The sequence below is a fragment of the Nycticebus coucang genome, chromosome 1, assembly GCF_027406575.1.
Source record: "Nycticebus coucang isolate mNycCou1 chromosome 1, mNycCou1.pri, whole genome shotgun sequence".
Classification (NCBI taxonomy): Eukaryota; Metazoa; Chordata; class Mammalia; order Primates; family Lorisidae; genus Nycticebus; species Nycticebus coucang.
The window spans coordinates 171,783,550-171,804,596 of record NC_069780.1 but is presented as its reverse complement, the minus strand read 5'-3'; positions in this window follow the sequence as shown (position 1 = coordinate 171,804,596).

Genomic DNA, 21,047 nt, shown 5'->3' with positions numbered 1-21,047 from the left:
TGCTTCTTTATGTGCACTTGGAGAAACACACGTGGTGTCTCTCCTTCAAAGAAAATCCCATCGGATCAGGGAGCTGAAATTAGACCTCATTTAACCGTAGTTACTTCCTTAGAGCCCCTGTCTCCAAATACAGCAATACTGGAAGATTGGGCTTCAACATATTAATTTTATTGGGAAACAGGTCTTTACTGATAACAAGAACCACAAAATTTTTTCTGTAGAGAGAGCATCTACATCTGCTAGGAAGAAAGGATGACTGTCTTGAATTTATTAAGCTTGTCTTATTGAACAGCGAGAAATAACCAGGAATTAATGATGCATCAAATAGAGAATTGAACTAGTTAGATCCAAAAGAATATTTCCCAGATATCACATTGTAATTTCAGGTCAAATCAAAGATTAGGTGCAACTCATCCTATCTATACATATATTAGAAAACTTACAAATAATTTTTTATATTCCAATCTAGTCTGACTCTTCCATCAACTTAAATGAATATAGACATTTATATTACTTTGGGCCTCTATTTTTTTTAACATTTTGAAATGAATAACTGAGTCCCTGAGTTATGCCAAAACAATTTGTAAAGTGAACAGGGATTCAGATAAGGAAAAATTACAGTGTGTAAATTATTGGAAATTGCAGCACGAACTTTGTTTCATACTTTAAATAAAGCAGCAATAATTAAGGCAATCTTAGAATTTTATATTAAACAGAATGTTTCTTTTTCTTTTCATTTGCTTTCTTTCTTTTTTTTTTTTTTTGAGACAGAGTCTCACTATGTCACCCTTGGTAGAATGCTGTAGCGTCACAGCTCACAGCAACCTCAAACTCTTGGGTTCAAGCAATTCTCTTGCCTTAGGCTCCCAAGTAGCGGGGACTACAGGTGCCTGCCACAATGTCCGGCTATTTTGTTGTTGTTTTTGTTGTTGTTGCAGTTGTCATTGTCATTGCCAGGGCTGGGTTCCAACCCACCAACTTGATGCATGTGGCTGGTGCTGTAACTACTGTGCTACAGGCGCAGACCCTAAACAGAATGTTTTAGAACTTAATAAAGACAGTTTATGAGAATTATCTAAAGAGTATTCTAGAATAGCCATTTTAAGATAGTATATACAAATACTCTATACTATCATACAAAAAAAAATGAAGATATATTTGAAACTGAAATTCAGTTGTAAAATCCTTCAAATAGAATGTGTAATATATATTATACATGATGCATATATAATATGCATTATATACGATACATTAATATATATAGTGTCATATGTATTATATACATTATTCATAAAAATGTATCTATGCAATGCATGTATGTATATTGATGTTTAGATCATGTTATATATTAATATATGTTAATGAGAATATAAATAAATATGCATATACACTCTATAAATAGCTTGAGTCAGAATATTCCAGTCTGACATGCAAAATTTGAATCTCCATTCTTCCAGCTCTCTCTGTATTAGTGATCTTACCTTAAAAAAATTATATTGAGTATTTTATAGAATTATTGTGATAAATAAATGAAATGATATCTATAAGGTGGTAAGACAATGCCCAAGTGTTCCCAGGGCAATGTTAGATTTCATGAACATGTCCATAATCTTGTTACTAATGATCATCATCGTCCCCCATCACCATCATCATCAAGTACATGTAATGTTAGTCTCTGTATTGGCTTTTGCCTACTGCAGTCTCACTGGATATTTTACAGCCTGATTAGAAAAAAGCAGACATAGCTGTGCATGGTGGCACATGCCTGTAGTCCCAGCTACTCTGGAGGATAAGGCAGGTGGATCGCTTGAGCCCTGGAGTAGGAGGATGCAGTGAGCTATGATGATGCCCCTGAACTCTAGCCTGGGCAACAGAGCAAGATCCTGTCTTCATAAAAAATAATAATAATAATAATAAGGAAAAAAAATAGAGGCAAATTTAACAGAAAATAATGTCCATGTTCCATGGAGGTCAATGGTATCATGTGAGTTTCACTGCGCCAATAAAGAATTCAAGTAATTAAAAAAAACTGTTGTGGGAGTATGAGTCATTATTTGGCAAATAATAGTTTGAAGAGCCAGAGCCACTTCCATTCCCCCATTAGTTGATTAAAAATATGAAGCATAAGAATGTCGCTTAGTCTTTCATCTGTATGTATGTGAATATTATTAATGTAGAAATATTAACATTTGACTGTGATAATTAATGAGAAATGTTTCACTTGAGGGGAAAGTTTATTTACCACTTAAATATAAGAAGTATTTTAATAAGAAGAAGAGGATCTCATGTAAAGAAAGAAAGCTTTCTTCTTTATGCCCTTTCCTCTAACAGCAGGAAAAAAAAAAAAAAAAAAAACACTTTCTTTCCTCTTCTCTTTATCATGGAAAACTTCATTTGGAAGGAGATTTTACCTGCTCTCATGCAAATGCTCTAGAACCACCATTTTCATCAAGTACATCAAAGAAGGTGAAGGCAATTGTTGACACAGCAGTGTTATAAAATCAGTTCTACAATCAAGTTCATAATTATGTGCAGCTAGGGAGTACAGCAGGTATCATTCGGCTAATGTACAGGTTCCTAATAATTGTATTGAATGTTTGTCTGGGTGCATGATTGGCAGATTGATAAAAGCATTAACGTGTCAAATCAGGAGGCCACAGTACAATTGTGTCAGTGCCCGACCTACCTCTATTCACTTGAGAAATTTCCTCACTTCTCTTGACCAGCAAGGTGAATAAGTGCATTTCAGAATCTCATGAGGCTCTGACAGTTAGTGATGTAATATATTAGAGAACATCCTGAGATACAATACCATCCTAGTGTCACCCATAAATATGTCTTTTTTTTGTTTAGTTGGATATCAACATTGTTTAGTAGAATAAAAGTCAAAAAAGCAAATCTGTGCCAAGTAGTAAAAATAATTTCAAATATGTATCCTTTAAATAGCTGATCATAATGGTATTAGGGAAATTTTGAGGGATTTAATTCCATCAAAATAAACAGATGATAGCTATTTGAGCTACTGTGAGTCTGAATCCTATCTACACCCAGAAATCAATATGTAAGGGTCAGCAGTTGTACCATACACCTGTCTCCTGTAAGAGATTTCACCTACTGGTTTAATTAAAGTAAACATTATTCTATCCTCACTCTATAATGCTTAGTGTACTATTGAATCTTAATAAATATTTAATAATATTATGAACCAACAGAGTGACAAAGTCATTTTCCTTTTATAGATGCAGCTTTTCAACTGAAGTAATGAAACTTTATCTATAAAGGCCAAATGCTCTCTAGCTGTAGTATTTAGAACTCATTATCTTTAAGGGATGTCCGTAGCAGTATCATTGCATTTGCATTTAAATAGAGCAGTATTATTTTGGAAACCAGTACCCTTGTTATATAATATGATAGATTAACACAAAACAATCTGTTGAGCTATGATGTGACACTTTTCAATAAAATACATAAACTGCTTCTCAAAACTTCCCAGAATAGATTTAATCCATTTCTGTTATTTAATTTTAAATCCAACAAAACTTTCTATTTGTCACTCCAGGAAAACTCTTCAAAGCTCTTCTTGAATAGGATTAGTGAAGTTGACATGTATATGTGCTTACATGTAAGATTCCATATGTATGTAGCTATAAATAGATTTGTAGAGTCTTTTAAACTAAAATCTGTATTATGGGGAAGGAGGATTAAGGACTCAAATTAGATATGCTTTTGACAACAAGCTTCAAGCTATCTATGACAAAACTAAAGTGATTTATTTTCTCTATTTTTATTTTATATACTTTTACTACAAATGTTGTTCAAAACTTCCATCATATTAAATCTCCTCATTAGCAATTCTAGCTAGCTGGAATTGCATACATTTCATGAATGCATAAACCAGTGTCTCGGTTGCCTATTTCATACCTTGTGTACTGTGAAGTAGAAAAAGTTCTTTTATGGTCCCAGATCTGGAAGGAGAAGACAAGTCTGTGTGTGTGTGTGTGTGTGTGTGTGTATGCAAAAGTAAGTGTGCCATCTGTTTTGACAACTCTCATACCTTTTTATTTTTTTCTTTTAGAGACAATCTCATCTTATCCCAGCCTACAGTGCCCCAGGATAGGCCAAACTAACAGCAACCTCAAACTCATGGGTTCAAGTGATCTTCCTGCTTCAGATTCCTGAGAATCTGGGACTAAAGGTACTTGCCACAACACACAGCTATTTTTTTCTATTTTTTATTAGAGATGAAGGTCTCTTGCTCAGGCTGATCTTAGACACATTAACTCAAGGGATTCACTTGTCTCGATTCCCCAGAGGGCTGCGGTTATAGGCATGAGCCACCACTCCAGGCCTAACCACCTCATACCCTTTAATTTTCCTGAAAACTTTGCTGCCTAATATGTGATTTGATCTCTTTAGACTTATGAGGTTTTTGAATACAAATTGTATAATACCAAGATTTCTAAGAACTAAATAGATTATACATGTAGGAGAAGGGATAAGCTAATTATTGAATTTATTTTTTTTCAAATAAAAATATCAATACTTCTGAATGGAAAGCATGTAAGTGTTTTATAGTATCTATTTTTGAGATACGGTTATTCCAAAGCCATCCTATCCAAATGGTGGACAATCAATTTTTCTCATGCAATTACCAGAGTTTACACTTGTTCAGAATAAGACATATTCAGAATTGGTTGAAGTTGATTGTTGGACACTACATCAAAATTTTAAACTAGGTTCAGATAGATTAAATATGATTAGAGAAGTAGGGTTAATTTTCATGTTATCTTTGATATCGTACGTACCAAAGTAATATATTATTTATAAATATAACTTTTGTGCAGTGTTTTTAAAAGCACAAAAGTGTTTCAATTCAGTGCACTGTGGAGAATTTTACTATAGCATAAAGCCTGGTGTGATACTGTGCTCAGAACATCAAAATAAAACTTAATGTACACTACGTATGTTCCTAGATTTTAACTTCAAATTAGGTATACAATAATTTTCTTTTCTTTGGTTTTGCTATCCTTTTGAAGTACTTAACAATCTTTATACTCACTTTCTACCCTGAATAGGGAACATTTGCTCAATTCAAAAGAGGCTGTGCTAGAAAAATGCATGTAAGATGTAAGTGGATAGCATCAAATAATGATACCTGGACTGTTGATTGGGTATAAACTATTGTTGGTTAAGTACAATACGCTCATTCATCTTTTACATTTACATTTCAAGAGTATCATAGTTATTTAAATGTTTTAGGAACTACACATACATAGATGATCAATATGTATACATGTAATAACATTAAGAGCTCACCTTGCTGTCAAGATCTCACTTCACAGTCAAGATCTAGACCGTCTCGATCCTTGGAAGTAAATGTGATAAGGGAGGAATTGGTTCAGACCAAACTGTAACTCTGGCTATTATTACAGGTGCATGAAATCCTGGGGAATAATACACAGAGTAGAAATAATATGTTTATGTGACTCCCAACACCAAAATAATTTTATATTTAAATATAATTTTAACTTTTGTTAATGGTCTCAGGTAAGAAATTTAAGAATAGCCTGTTCTGCTGTGTTCTAGATAATGATAGGTAAATGCCACACTGAAAATCCACTTTGCCACCATACACAGAGAACAAATGGGTGTTGTTACACAAATTGTTCCACGGTTCCCATGTTACTGTCCAAGGCAGGATGAATTTGCAGCTCAGATCCAATCTCAAAGTTATTACTACAGCAATAAAGAGCTATATTAAACATATCACTCTCCTTTTAATGAAGAAGGAAAGGTACAGATTGAAAAATATGTTGAGTTCAGATCAGAAAAAAAAATCATAGCAGAATTGCAGAGTCCTATGAAAAGAAATTGAGCAGATGTAATTTTATTTTCCAAAACCAATTATTTTTTTCACTAGATATACAAGAAGACAATTTTTCCAGGGTAACTCTTGCTTCCACTCATGCGTTTGTTTTGGCCAAAGGAATAGGAAATTGTAAACTCGTTTCTTGAAACGTCCAGCATTTCTTTATAAAATTTATTGATCTCAGTCCTAATAGATAAATTCAAAGAAATATAATATGGTAAAGCCATATGGTGGAAAAATCCTGATACCTGTTTCAGGGCCTGGCTTCTGTGTGTTTCAAGAGTCAGGTGGGCCATTTCCTTTGCATGTCTTCATTCTTCCTGCTCTTAGGAAGGAGATTTTAGTTTAGTTTTCTTTTCCTCTTTCATCTTTGTGTGTTGGGGGTGTGTAGGAGCACGTGTGTGTGCGTACGCACTGAAGCATGTGTGCAATAACTTGTCTACAGTTGGTCACGGGGCCTTTTTCTGAAAAGAGAACAATCCGAATGTGATAGAGAAAAATGTAGATAAGCTAGAGATTCTATATTTGATTTACGTGGGGACAAGATGATGAAATTTAGTGTTGTCACTCTTGGGGCAAGAGTAAAGGTATTCTATGCCTAGGAAGAGTGATTAAATGCAGTATTTGGTAACAAGGGAGCTGACCAGAAAAGTCATCTGACCTGAATTAAATGATGGTGTTACCAAGAAATGAATTTTAGCCACTGGACATTTGGGGGGTGGGAGGTAATTATCCTGAATTGTCCCAATTATCCTGAATTGTCCCTATTAACATATGCAAAATTCTGATGGCAATATTTTAGACATGTAAACAAAATAACCACTTATTGTAAAGTATTACTGAAAATATGCATAATCATTATAAACTTTATGAGTATTTAGACACTTATAATTCTATGTACATAGTAATATAGATCCTAGTTGAAGTGTATGGTTGAAGATAGAAAATGAATAGGCTGGTTTGATCAGTAACCGAGGAAGTGAAATGGAAAAAGGAGAAAGGAGATTTAGTTCAGGGTTTTTTAAAAGTCATATTTAAGAGGAAATTAGAAATTAGCGTTTGAAATCCATTATCTATCATTAGGTCCTTATGCATACATAACTAATCCATTGACAGAAAATTTATCTTGTTCTCACCACTTCTCTTAGGTTGGCTTTGTATTAATTTATAAACATTCTGTAAAATGTTTATAAACATTTTATATTTAAAATAAAATATAAATGTATAATTTATATACATTTTACTCCATAATATGATTTCTATGATTATTTATTTTCAAATTTTAATTCACTTCATCATTAAGAAGTGTTATAGGCAACACCCATAGCTCAGTCGACAGGGCATCAGCCACATACATCAGAGCTGGCAGGGTCTGCTAAACAACAATGACAACAACAACCAAAAAAATAGCCGGGCATTCTGGCAGGCTCCTGTAGTCCCAGCTACTTGGGAGGTTGAGGCAAGGGACTTACTTAAACCCAAGAGTTTGAGGTTGTTGTGAACTATGATGCCATAGCACTCTACCCAGGGTGACAGCTTGAAACTCTGTCTCAAAAAAAAAAAAAAAGAAAGAAAGGAAAAAAATAAGTGTTATAAATATTATTGTTGGGAATCTTGTAGACTATATCTGACCTTTGCAGGGAAATAATATTAACAAATTGGATAACAGTTGAATATAATACCATGCTGAAAGATTATTAAAAGAAATAATACATAGTTTAATGTCATTGGAGCAAAAACCACGTTTCTTATTCCTACCACACTTCCTTCTAACATTATTAATAATATTAGGGTAATACCATAATCAGTCCTGCTTAGAATGAAGTATAACATAAAAATAAATCATTTTATTACAAGTAAATTGTTCAATTTCCTGTTCTGTATTGTTTAATTCAGTGAAACACTATTAATGCCTAAGTAATGTGTAAAATAGAAATTTTGTTTTCATATAATATGTTCAGAGACAGAAAATAAACTCTAGGCACGAACATATTTTTTACTCTGTCCTCTACTCTCTCTTCTAGCAGCATCACTGGTTTAGGTAATGAGCAACTCTATTTTTCTCTATGGTAAAAATAATGTTCTTAGACACTGTATCAGCCACTCACTCGTATATTATCTAGGCTACATGTTGTACTTTGCTCTGCGTCCTGTGGAGGAATACTCTGATTTTATGACGTAACGGGGAAAAATGCAAAAGTACAAGAAAGCCACACGCAGTATCAGAAGTGAGATCATTATCACTGGGCTGAAATTTTGTCAATGGAAAGTGGGAAGCTGGTTCAGGTTTTTGCTCCCCCGTCTCTATAAATAAAATACTTCTTAGAGTTGTGAATCTTTGTTTTGCTTCCACATGTTTGAGGTGGGAACGGAACAGAGGCAGGCGAATGATCAATTCATTATAATTATCATCAGAGAACAAAGAAAACAGAAAATTAAGTTAAATATTAAAGCAATTAAAGGCAAAATTATTACTTTCAACTTTGAGGTCATTCTTCAGAGATAAGTTGAACAGTTTGTGGATAAAATGATCTAACTGAAAATGCAGCTTTAGATATTTTGATTTTTATTTGATTCACAAAGACAAAATTTTCATCGTTTAAATCCAGGGAATTTATGCCCACCACTATAATTTATGAAATAAAAAATTGATACATGCTTTTAATTTTCTTTTTTTTTCCCCCTCAAGCAATGCAATGCTCCAGAGATGTTATTCCTCACTTTCTTTCATTTTGTTTTCCATGTAGGAAAGTCAAATGCCCCATAGGGGAAAAACTTCCATGAAGTCATGTTCTTTACCCACAGTACAGTTAGAAGATTGGTTTTTACATTGGATTGACTATAGGATAACCCTGTGCTTCTTTAAGAAACAGAAGCTTTTAGAATTGAAAACTTATAATGGGCTAGCACAATTTTATCTCAAAATTTGTTTTCTGACTAGCATAAGGGTTAGAAGAAATTGGATAAATGAATTTCTGACTGTTGTTGATTTTACGTACCTTCTGGTTGAATGAAAAGTAAAACAATATTTAAAGCCAATAAAGTACCACAGTATTTCGTTTTGGAGGATGGTGTTTAACAGCTGTGATGCAAGTACTCACAACATAATTTCCCTAATGCAAGTTCCACAAAGGTAGAAATGGGATATGTTGTAGATAACCCTCTTATATCCAACCAGAGAAAGAATGGCATAAATTAGATGCTGGCTAAATAATGTGCTTTTTAAATTTTAAATGATTGAATAGATGCTATGAAAGATAAATGGACTCAGGTTTCTATAAAGTCAGAGTTGTATATTACTTTTTTTACAAACTTGCTCTGTCCATTGGAACAAGACACATACCTTCTCTGGGGATGAGTCCCCTTCATTACGAAGTGAGGGATTATACTCTTCAATTTCTACGGGAGCTTCCACACTAATGTAGTTAAGTTCTGGCCCCATCCTTAGGATTCCCATGTTTGAGTCTAATTTATAGCTGCCAGCTTCCACATACAAAGTGGGTATCACCTTGCCACTCTTGCTTGTATACCTGTTTGTAGATGTACGTGTTTTGTATCATATTAAAGATATTTGAACAGGCTCATTTTCTTCCACAGAACCATGGAGAGGAAGCTGGAATGATAATGTTCCCTCACCCTGTATCCCGGGGGTGAGGGGATGGTTAAAACAGCACTTACGTTGAGAAGGGAAACGATTTTCAATTTCAGAAAATGAAGCAAATGGAACATAAGTAAAACAGGGTACTTTGGGGATATGAACCAAAAACAACTATCACGTAAGTGGCTTAAGATAAGTTAAAGTGTGTTTTTTGCCTTAGGAAAGGAAGCACATTCTTCCAAATCATGTACAGTTTATTGATTCATAGTTTAGATCTACATGAATTTTTTTTCCATAAAGAGAATTTACACAAACAATCCAGATTAGAAACCTAATTTTATATTTATTTTCCATTAAACTTAATATTTAGTTATATGTATATCATAGCAAATGAAAATTTTATGCATCATTCATGTTTCAAACAAGAAAGCTATGCTAAACATGTGATTCTTAAATTTCATTATCTTCCTTGTTAATATTTGTATGTAGATTGATAGAATAAAAAGATAATAGTGCACATACTTCAACATTAGACACTTACCATGAGTAAACTTCATAAAATATTTTCTTTATATGTCTTACAATAAGCCAGTTTCTAAAAGTTGACAAATAAAATGAACACTTACCTGTGCCTTTAGTGTCCCTCTACTGAGCTTTCCTTTCCTTCAGATTATTTCTTGATAAAGAAATAATCCTCTCGTACAAAATATACTATCTTCAATTAGGGAAACCAGAATTATGGGTCAAAATGATTACAGTTCATCCAAGTGGTAATTACCATTTTCTCTAATTCTCACTTAGTAATCTTCAAATTAATTAATAAAAATATTTCTGACTCTGTTTTATAAATACTAATCTAATATTAAATTTTCTAAAAATGTCTTAAATTCTTCTATAGTTATTAGCCTTAATAGAAATATTTTAACTTTATTCCTTCTGACTTATATTGAAAATATCATGGAAGGTTGGAACTCTGCGAGGAGGCCAAAACCATAAATTATTTTTTCAGCAATTACCAAATGATATTTGTCTTGTTCCCTGCTTAATTTTCTTTGCATTATAAAAGTATGTGTTACTACTACATATCTTAGGCCTTTTTTGATTTCCAGTCAACAAAAATAAAGTAAAATGTTAATTTTTATAAATTTACTATTCCTCATATCCTTTGTTAGGAAAGAGGAGACTTCTCTGTGGATTCTGGTTATTAAACCTTTGTCAGAGACATAACCAGCAAATATCTTCTCCCATTCTGTAGGCTGTTTGCTTGCTTTACTTACTGTGTTCTTGGCTGTGCAGAAGCTTTTTAGTTTGATCAAGTCCCAAAAGTGTATTTTTGAAGCTGCTTCAGTCGCCCGGGGGGTCCTTCTCATAAAAAACTCACCCAACCCAATTTCTTCAAGGGTTTTCCCTGCACTCTCTTCTAGTATTTTTATAGTTTCATGTCTTAAGTTTAGGTCTTTAATCCAGTAAGAGTCTATCTTGGTTAGTGGTGAAAGGTGTGGATCCAGTTTCAGTCTTCTACCGGTTGCCAGCCAGTTCACCCAGCACCATTTGTTAAATAGAGAATCTTTTCCCTACTGGATGTTTTTAATTGGCTTGTCAAAGATTAAATAACAGTAAGTAGCTGGGTTCATCTCTTGGTTCTCTATTCTGTTCTAGACGTCTACTTCTCTGTTTTTGTGCCAATACCATGCTATTTTGATCACTATTGATTTGTAGTATAGTCTGAGGTCTGGTAGTGTGATTCCTCCTGCTTTGTTTTTATTTTTGAGTAATGTCTTGGCTAGTCGAGGTTTTTTCTGATTCCATATAAAATGAAGTATTGTTTTTTCAAGATCTTTAAAGTATGACAGTGGAACTTTAATAGGGATTGTGTTGAAGTTATATATTGCTTTGGGTAGTATGGACATTTTAACAATGTTGATTCTTCCCAGCCATGAGCATGGTATGTTTTTCCATTTATTAACATTCTCGGCTGTCACTTTTCTTAGAGTTTCATAGTTCTCTTTATATAGATCTTTCACATCCTTTGTTAGATAAACTCCCAAATATTTCATCTTCTTTGGCATTATTGTGAATGGGATAGAGTCCTTAATTGTTTTTTCAGCTTGACTATTGTTGGTATATATAAAGGCTACTGATTTATTAATGTTGATTTTGTAACCTGAGACGTTGCTATATTCCTTGATCACTTCTAAGAGTTTTGTAGTAGAGTCCCTAGTGTTTTCCAGATATACAATGATACCATCTGCGAAGAGCGAAAGTTTGATCTCTTCTGACCCTATGTGGATGCCCTTGATCACCTTTTCTTCCCTAATTGCAGTGGCTAAAACTTCCATTACAATGTTAAAAAGCAATGGAGACAATGGGCAGCCTTGTCTGGTTCCTGATCGGAGTGGAAATTATTCCAATTTAACTCCATTCAATATGATATTGGCTGTGGGTTTGCCGTAGATGGCCTCTATCAGTTTAAGAAATGTCCCTTCTATACCGATTTTCTTAAGTGTTCTGATCATGAAGGGATGTTGGATGTTATCAAAAGCTTTCTCTGCATCGATTAGAGAATCATATGATCTTTGTTTTTTACTTTGTTTATGTGCTGAATTACATTTATAGATTTACGTATATTGAACCAGCCTTAAGACCCTGGGATAAATCATGATGTATGATTTGAGCATGATGTCTGATTTGTTTGATATGTTGCTGGATTCTGTTTGTTAGGATCTTGTTGAATATTTTTGCATCTATGTTCATTAGTGATATTGGTCTATAATTTTCTTTTCTTGTTGGGTATTTTCCTGGTTTGGGGATCAGGGTGATGTTTGCTTCATAGAATGTGTTGGGAAGTCTTGCTTCTTTTTCTACATTTTGGAACAGTTTGAGTAATATAGGTACTAATTCCTCTTTAAAGGTTTGGTAGAATTCTGATGTAAAACCATCTGGTCCCGGACTTTTCTTTTTGGGGAGGTTTTGTATGGTTGATATTATTTCCGAACTTGAAATGAGCCTGTTCAACATTTCCACTTGATTATGGTAAGTCTTGGAAGGTGACGAGCTTCCAAGTATCAGTCCATTTCCTTCAGATTTTCATATTTCTGAGAGTAAAGTTTCTTGTAATATTCATTAAGGATTTTTTGGATTTCTGAGTAGTCTGTTGTTATTTCGTCTTTGTCATTTCTTATTGATGAGATTAGAAAATTTACTCTTTTTTTGCTGATTAGGTTGGCCAAGGGTTTATCTATTTTGTTGACCTTTTCAAAAAACCAGCTTTTTGATTTATTGTTCATTAGCAAGAAAAGAACAAGGGATCCCATCACAGGCTGGGCAAGAGACTTGAAAAGAAACTTCTCCGAAGAAGACAGGCGAGCGGCCTTCAGACATATGAAGAAATGCTCATCATCCTTAATCATCAGAGAAATGCAAATCAAAACTACTTTGAGATATCATCTAACTCCAGTGAGACTAGCCTGTATCACTAAATTCCAAGACCAGAGATGTTGGCGTGGATGTGGAGAAAAGGGAACACTTTTGCACTGCTGGTGGGAATGCAAACTAATACATACCTTTTGGAAAGATATATGGAGAACACTTAGAGATCTAAAAATAGATCTGCCAATCAATCCTGTAATTCCTCTGCTGGGCATATACCCAGAAGACCAAAAACCACATCATAACAAAGATATTTGTACCAGAATGTTTATTGCAGCCCAATTCATAATTGCTAAGTCATGGAAGAAGCCCAAGTGCCCATCGATCCACGAATGGATTAACAAATTGTGGTATATGTGCACTATGGAATACTATGCAGCCTTGAAGAAAGATGGAGACTTTACCTCTTTTATGTTTACATAGATGGAGCTGGAACATATTCTTCTCAGTAAAGTGTCTCAAGCATGGAAGAAAAAATATCCAATGTATTCACTCCTACTATGAAACTAACTTAGGACCTTCACATGAAAGCTATAACCAAGTTACAACCTAAGAACAGGGGGAAGGGGGAAAGTGTGGGGAGGGAGGGGGGAGGTGGGTAGAGGGAGGGGGATTGAAAGGATCACACCTGTGGTGCATCTTACAAGGGTACATGTGAGGCTTGGCAAATGTGGAATGTAAATGTCTTGGCAAAGTAACTAAGAAAATGCCAGGAGGGCTATGTCAACTAATGAGATGAAAATGTGTCAAATATTCTATGAACCAAGTGTATGGTGCCCTATGATCATATTGATGTACACAGGTATGATTTAATAAAAAAAAAAAAAGGAAAGAAGAGACTTAGATAAAGATGAAACATATAATCCTTTTTCCCTAATGCCTTTTAGAATCAATTGAGAAATATATATGTTGAGTGGGGATCAAACATCGGAGTAGCAAGCCATCTCCAGAAAATAATTATTCATAGTTTAGGAGAGTAATCTTGAAGCAGAAACCCACTTCCCAGGGGTCTTCTTAAGATTTCCTGATCCTTAATCTCTCATTTTTTAAATACTAAGCTCTTCTCCCCCATCTATTATGTTTTAGAAATTGTTTTCCCACCCCCACCGCATCCTCCACAAGACTAAGGGGTTATTTATATATTTATTTACTTTTTGCTTTTCTCTCTGACTAGATTGCTCCTCTCTTGGCTCATTTAAAAATGATACATCTCCTTGATAAATGCAAAGTTATATACACATGTACATAGCTATATATACTTACTTTATAAATCAAATGTATGAAAATGAATTTAATAAAAAAAAAGCAAAGACTGGTTTTCAGAGGCAACCCATTTCAAATTTTTAACAGTTTATTTTGTTTTAAATATATCAGTGATATTAAAAAGCTGAGTCAAAATAGTGATTTTATGGAAAGTGATTCAGACAATCAAAAGAGAAAAACAGTATTCAGAAAGAGAAGTTGGCTCTTACAAAGCTGTTCACTTCTCAGTCAATGAATTCTGTAGCTTTTAAGTGGCATTTTGTCTTAATTCTCTTTAATGAAATATGTGCTCTTGGAACTGGGTCAAGTTCATTTCTATTTAGTCACAGAAATAGAAATCATTACTAGTATCAGATTTAGGACTTTTATATTGGTGATATGGAGCTAAGAACCGTAGTTAAACTGAGTGGTTTTAATTTAGCAAATAAAACCACACAAAGTTCATAATTTTTACCTAGAAAATTAACTTATTGACTAAGTATTTTTGAATAAATAAAACATATTAAATTAGCCTTTTATGAAAAAAAAGAAAACAAACTTATATAGTTACTATCCTACTCAGAAATTGATGCACGAAAGTATTTTAATGATTATTTTCTAAAAACAAGGAATAGATATTCTCAAGTAACTTCAATTTGTTTCCTAATTAAAAATTGATTTATAAAAATAATAAATTTATTTAAAAATAAGATTTATAAAATATCTTATTTAAAATAACATTTATAAAAAAATCACAAACACAGGTTTCTTCCCTTTTTCAAAATGATAATAGTTTTGTATTAGTTATTTTCAATTGTTTTTATTTTATTATTGTTAGGTGTTTCACTAATGTATAGTGCATTAATATTCCACTTTTCATAAAAACAATTTTTCTAGCCTAGCCGATTGCAAATTCCTCGGGGAACCCACAAAAGCTCAATTTTTCTCCCTACAGAGTGATTTGTTTAGATATTTATAGAATGAAAGTAGATCATAGAAGAAAATACACTTGCTTGTTTACTCAGACTGTAGATTTGCATGATCATTGATTGCGTTAAAACACTAGTAATTTATACCATCATTATTCTAGGCCCTATTCCCAGTAAAAGTACCCATTTTTCTCTTGAGTAAAACTCTTCATTTTGCAGCAGATGACGTATAATAAGTGAACTCAAATCCAACTGCACTTAAAGAAACACCATTCCTCTGCAACAGATATGCAATCTGATTAGTTCCAACACCACAACCTTTCTAATAATGGAAAGTATGATGTCTCATGCAAGTGATTGTTTAACAATCATACAGAAGGTTAAGTAGTGAAAAGAAGATTAGTGTTTTGGGAAACCAACCGTATATCATCAGCAATATTTCTGACAAATAAAAAGTCATTAGTTTGCTAAAAAATTTAATGAAATCATGATTAATAAAAGCCTCTCAAAGGTCTACATCAAAGTCAGGGCATTTGGGTGATAAATGTAAACATGTAGACTCTGCTTTGCCAAAAGCTGTGTGTTTCACTTACACAGCTCTACTGATTGATCTGTCCATTATTCTAATACATAATTTATCATATCAAGGTGGCAATTTATTATGTAGCTAATATAACCAGGGTGTTCTAAACAGCAAAATCTTCAAGAGAGTTAATAGGTTGCCTAGATAGTGGTATTCTTCTTTTGTTATTTGCAAAATAATGAAATCATATTTGAAAACATAGGCAAAGAAAGCATTTGCAAAAACATAAATAAATAAAAATTCCAACTCATATACATTTAATTTGCTTGAGGGCATTTTGACACATTCTCTTCCTCAAATAACATTTCCATTGCCCTCATTGTTTTCATTCCTTATATGAGGGGTCCATCTGTTGCTAAACTGAAGTCAGTCAGAAATGGGATGGTGTCCCAATCCTTGTCAAATAAGAATTTTGTGGCTGTATTGCTTAGACCATAAAAAGCAGTATTTACCATTATATAAAAGTTCATTGAATTGAATTATAGCTGTGATATTCTTTCTGTTTAAAATGTGAGCCATTGAACAGCCTGGCATACTTGGTTTCAAATAATTCACTCTGTGATGCAGTTATCTGTATAACTCAATTCTCCCGCCATATTTTGATGTAATCTAGAACTCAGTAAAGGAATTTAACAAATCTAATGAATTTTTCACTAGAAAAGAATATATGTTATTGTTAAATTTTCTATGCAAGTGGTAATACATGGGCTATTCTTCTCAGTTTTTATGCGTACTTGATTTTTGGAAAGCCAAGAATTTGAATATAACCTTCAGATAAATAGAGAAAGCAATACTTCACAGATGCCTTTACGTTTTTTGGAATTGAAGTGAGAACAGGTGGTTGAGCACACTGATTAATAGATAGTACCAAATTTCATACTTCCACCACTCTCAATCACTTTACCTTTTCTTACTTCTCATCAACTGAGTAAACAATAACACAACAATATATTTGAATCTTTTTAAAAATAAATGGGAAATGCACTTGTGACTTTTCCTATCTAAAAGTACAGTCTTAAAAACATATTTCCTATCCTTAGTCTGTTAATGTATTGTAATCTGATCTGTTAAAATAATGGACCCATATAAAGAATTAAGTGCTTTGGGCGGCGCCTGTAGCTCAAAGGAGTAGGACAGCCCCATATACCAGAAGGGGCAACACAGCCCCAGCCAAAAACTTCAAAAAAAAAAAAATAAAAGAATTAAGTGCTTACACTGTTTTCTCAAAGATATTGTAAAAATTAAGCAAATTAAATCGCATGCAATCATTTGAGGATAGTGTGTAATTTAGGTTAAGTAAGAAAGCTATCAAACTTACACCATAAGACATTACTTTGTAGGCTTATGTTTATAAAGTTATGCATGTGTCTTTCAGTATTACTATAATCAAAATATTATATTCGAGCAACACTAACAATATTAATTTTGAACAGCCTTTTTTTCTACTCCTAAAATAGTTCTGTATTCTCCCAAAACCGATTCATCAATTGAATCTGCAGTTAGTAAATTTAGTTACTATTTTGGCTTTGAAAAGACTTAGAAACAAAGTAATTCGGAGGCTTCTAAAGCTGATTTATCTTAATGAATTTTTTTGGTTGTGTATTTGCCACGACAAATGTATAACTTTAAATTTCAAATAGATGATATATCTCATAATTTGTCCATAACAGTATTTGTATTTTGATAATAAATAAAAATCAATTTGAAATGATTAGAATGTGTATATTCACCAATATTCTAAATGAAAACATCCACTTAGTTTTAATCAACAAATGCTTTCAATTTTTGTAACTATTGTTATATACTAAAATACTTCTACAAAGGTCAACGATTAATCTGTAATCAAGATTTTTATGTCATCAAACACTGCGTGCTAACGTAGAAAAAATTCCCTGAGATGTCAGATCCCTAGGTTAAAGTGTTGTTTTGTTCCTTAACTGAGTAGCCTTGAATAAGAACCTAGGCTCTCTAAACTCCAGAGGCCTACAAAGTAAGAGTTTAATCCTACCATCTCATCTGTAAAATACTTTAAAAAATAACTTTTGTATGGGAAAAAGAGGGCTTACTTAGTCTTCAGTTAACATTTGGAAGGATGGATCTGTATTGAAAATACATAGAATATTCGTCTTTTTTTAAACTAAAATAGAATTTTAGTATTTTAACTTAAATACAATTTTGAAAATAAATAGAACAAATTAAAGACTAGAAATAGTTCTCTCTTTACTTTTACTGTGCTAACAATAGCCAGAAAGCCATGAGAACAGTTGATAAGAGAATCTTATTGATTTTTTTCTTCCAATTACGTTAGGCAGATTCTCTTCATCCGTTCTTTTAAATGGATATAAATATGAATTCCCAGAGGTATTTTTAACAAGATTTCAGGAATTGGTTTCCATATCATTGCACTAACAGGATTTGCATGTATTTGACAGCTGTAGCACATAAATTAAATAAAACTGTATCGATGTGTTAAAAATATGTCATTTACAGAAAGTACAGCAAGGTTAATGCTTTTAAGATGGAAAAGAAAATGATAAATATTTACTTCAGGAAAAATATTAATATTTACTATAAAAATACTTCTATAATTGAATTTTATTTTATTTTTGTATATATGCTTTACAACAGCAACAAACATATTAGTTAAATCTGAAAATGCAGTCATTATGAAAAAAGGTATTCTCACATATTTCTCTAAAAAAGATTACCTGTAAAAGAAATAAAAAGTTTAAGCAGGAACCGCAACAAAATATTAGCAGACCTGAGGAATAATTCTGAGTGTGTTATTAATTAACAGCATTTTTAAGTGAATTGTGTACTCTCTTTCCCCACTTACTATTGGAGAGCCCCAGTAAACTATAAAATATCTAGTGTGCCACTATAATTTAAAACTGAGCAGAATCATATTGCCGGGGAAGAATAATTTACATAGAAAACAGCTTAACATGAGGAACAAGATGCTCACAAAATGTTCATGTATTTGTTGCTGTCTCCCTTTGCGTTTCAGCAATTTATCCAAACATGATTCATGCTCTTATGCAAAATGTTATGATCAGCACATTTTATAAAGCAAAACAAAACAGCCACAGCAACACCCAGTAACACTCTTCAAAGAATTGCTCATGAAAGCAAAGCAGAAGTCCTTAATAGGGTTTCATAAACCCATGAAATAATATACTTCACAGAGTCAATGAAGCACTTCCATATTTGAGCTCAGTAAGCCATCGCATTATTAAGAGAGTTTTCTTAAGTTGAACCCCAGAGAAAAATGTACCTTCATAAAAAGGGGAGAAAATGTTTTGACATTGGCAATTATTTTGCTATTAAACCAAAAGCCAGCCTTCTGCTAATCAAGACTGAGTATGAGATGGGAAAAATGACAAGCTTTGCTATAAAACAGTACACACATCAATTAATGGTAGAAATAGAGGCTATGAGACCAAGCTCTTCCACTGAAGATAATATAGTTTGCAGAAAGCAATGCGGAGACAGTCAACATTTCTACTCAGAATACCAAGAACCAGGTAGAAGTAGAGATGAGTTGGTAAGTGATTAGACAATTAGATTTATTTAAATTCTCAATTATATGTGACATTTCTTTTTTCTGCCAAAGTCATGACCTGGGTGAGAGCATATAGGGAAATTTTAATTCAAAAATTAGTTCCATTATCTGAGATGGTAATTTTTTAAACATGTCAGTGGTATCTCACATACTTCAAATTTGAAAAGATATAATAACTACTACATGTAATTGAAGATAGACATATATGTATATATAATATTTTCTAATAAATCCACATTATAGTTATCACTTCATGAGTGCAAAGTGTATTTGCTGGAAAAATTAGGGACAGTTGTAATGTGGCTAAGAAACAGAAAATATTATATCTATCTTTATTAAAACTCATTTATCAATTATCGTAAACTTACATTAGGAAAGGAATCGAAATGCTAAAATAAAAAAGTGAGTTGGTTATAACATAGAAGAAACACTGACTCTTGAAGAGTAATCCCACTGAAAGACTCATTAAAAAGATCAGAATAGTATTTCTTTACAATTTCCTACAATCTGCTCTACTTGTCAATCATTGAAAAAAAGGGAGTAGGTATGTGGCAATCACTAGCACATTGACATTTTCAGAGTTAAATTTAGAATTTTCCCCACATAATCAAAGCAAATTAAGTTTGAGAATAACTATAAAATTCACTTATATGATTATCTTCCCATTACCTCAAGATATTATATGTGTATATAATATATATTAGTATAATATATAGTACATTATATATTACATATAATACGTGGTATATTATAATATATATGATATTTTATATAATATAATACATAATAGCATATAATATACATATATATTTTATATGGAAGCTTTCACTCTTGTAAGACAAATCTTGTTTACTGTAAAAAAGATCACAAAAGCTTTCAAAAGTGTGATCACAATAGGAGCTATTGCAATATTTTTGTTGAAGTTGTAGAAACAAATGCCTGACAGAGCTGGAATCACCAGGTTCCAGTTCGGTAGAGATCTTCTTTGACAATGTTTTTGTGTTGACTCCATTGTTGCTTTAGAACTAGATAGTTGGGTGCAACACTGACATTTTGTGAGCAAGGAAGCAAGAAACAGTGTGAGGACACTAACTTATTTACAGGTAAGTAGGAATTGGTAAAACGTTTGTACATACATTATTTCATTTGTGTATTACCAAAATCAGAGGAGGTAGTGGGATAGGTTTTGATGTCCATTTCACAGATTAGGAATCTCGTGTTCTGCAAGGTTGTGATCTCAATGTCTTAAATCTGTGCATCAGTATAGCTAGGCATAAGTGTTTATCCCTGTGCTTTCTCTACATCTCTAGTATTTTCCAAACCCCATCAAAACATTAATCTCCTGAAATCCTCTGAATATGTAACAATGCTCAGGCTCTATCTCAAACTACTAACAGCAGAAACTCTGGGGGTGATTCTTAGGGATAATTTATTTAAAGCTCCAAAGGTGAGTCTTATATAAAGGACAGGGGTTGGAAACATTTCTTTATGCCAAGTACTCTGACCCCAAATTTCCCACATGATGTACCATCAGATGGCTATATTTTTGTCCGATAATATGAAATATGTCAGGCAAATGAACATCACATAAAATAAATAACAAGTTAAACATCACACATAATAAACTTAAAATTTCTTACTTTTAAATAAAATATTTCCTTCTCAATTTCTAAATGTTTATTTGACAAATAACAGCAAAACCTTCACAGGTGGACCACGGTAGGGATTACAACTAACTAGTCAAGGTACAGAAGTGGTTGACCTATTTATGCTATACTAATATGTACATGAGGAACTGGTTATGCTATACTGATACATAACATGTGGTGCATGTC